Here is a 1423-nt window from a genome sequence, read left to right on the forward strand (position 1 = left end):
AAAAGTTATATTTATATTGTGTACGTGTTGAAATAGCAGTACTTTGGATACCTGGAGTTAAATAAAATATATTACTAAAATTAGTTTCACCCCTTTCTTTCAACCTTTCTTAATATGGAAGAAAATTTAAAACTACACACATGTGACACTGTGGCTCACACTCTATTTCCATTGGACAATGGTGATCCAGAAGTAGCTGGTTTGGGCTACGACAGGATGGAGGGATGGGTGGGGAGAGTCGTATAGCTCGTATCGAAATGAGGCATCTGTTCAAACCTTTTGCCCACTTTTTTATTGAGTTGTTTGTTCTTTTATTATTAAGTGTTAAGAGCTCTTTGCCTATTCTGAATATAGGTCCTTCATGAGCTATGTATTCTGCAAACATTTTTTCCCAGTCTTTGGCAAGTCTTTTTGATAGTGCCTCTCAATGCCATTTCTCCCTGCTCCTTTCAGAGAGTGGCTAGTGGCCTGACAAGAGGCAGAAACTACTCAAGTGGGCAGTTAGGAAGTGAGGAGGCATGCACAGGACTCAGTGAAAAGGTCACTACATATGGACGACCTGGGCCAGGGCGTCAGACCTTGAAATGATGGAAAAATCAGTGCCACACTTCACACTGAGAGGAAAAGCCTACATGGCATCTGGACAAGTTCAAACACCTACTAGGAAAATTAAGACAGCTTGCCAGTTTTAAAAAATGGTCCATGTGTCCCAAAAAGAAGCAATGGTTTAAAAAAAAAAAAAAAAAAGGATGCTTCTAGGCTCGAACTAGGAGTCACCCTGTTGATGATCAGTGTCCATACCCACGTGCCACGTGCTAACATTTCCAGAATTTTCTCACTCATTCTACCCCACAGTCAGTACCAAGCCTATACTGGATGGTAATGTTGGGGCCAGGAAAGTTAAAGACAAGGCCCTGCCCCCAGAACGTAAGTGTTTAGAAGGAAAATATTGCATCCTGCCTCAAAGAACTGGCCTCTGGTCTTTTCATTTCAGTCTGAACTCCAGTTGGCCACTTCACACAGCCATACAATTTTAGAACAAGCTTCATAACGGAATGTCACTCAAAACCATATTCTTTTTTTTTTTTTTGAGAGGTTTTTACACATGCACTCGCCAGAAAGAGAGAGAGAGACAGAAAGTGAGAGATCACTCCCCTATGGGGGATGGCCATGCCTCAATCCCTTCTCCTCCATTCTCTTCGCGGGATCTTGGGCACACACACACGTGCCCCGTGTGAGTTTAAGCCACCAGGTCCAGGACTCAAACCATGGCTGACTAGATAGGAGTCCAGCGACATAGCTATTATGCCAAATGCTGGTCCCCAAAGCTGTATTGAGAGGAAAGTGACACCCAATTCATAAGTCAAAAGAGAGCCAGTATCGGACGTCGCGGGCCCTTCTGGGCTCTGCGTGTCCCCCCGGA

General features: G+C 43.9%; 1 protein-coding gene across 2 annotated transcripts in view; it reads right to left on the minus strand.

Moving 5' to 3' along the window:
* Positions 1 to 1423, minus strand: part of PLCG2 (phospholipase C gamma 2) — a 167160-nt gene that overhangs the window by 142573 nt on the left and 23164 nt on the right. The window lies entirely within an intron of this gene.

This window comes from Tupaia chinensis, unplaced genomic scaffold, assembly GCF_000334495.1.
Source record: "Tupaia chinensis unplaced genomic scaffold, TupChi_1.0 Scaffold000355_1, whole genome shotgun sequence".
Classification (NCBI taxonomy): Eukaryota; Metazoa; Chordata; class Mammalia; order Scandentia; family Tupaiidae; genus Tupaia; species Tupaia belangeri.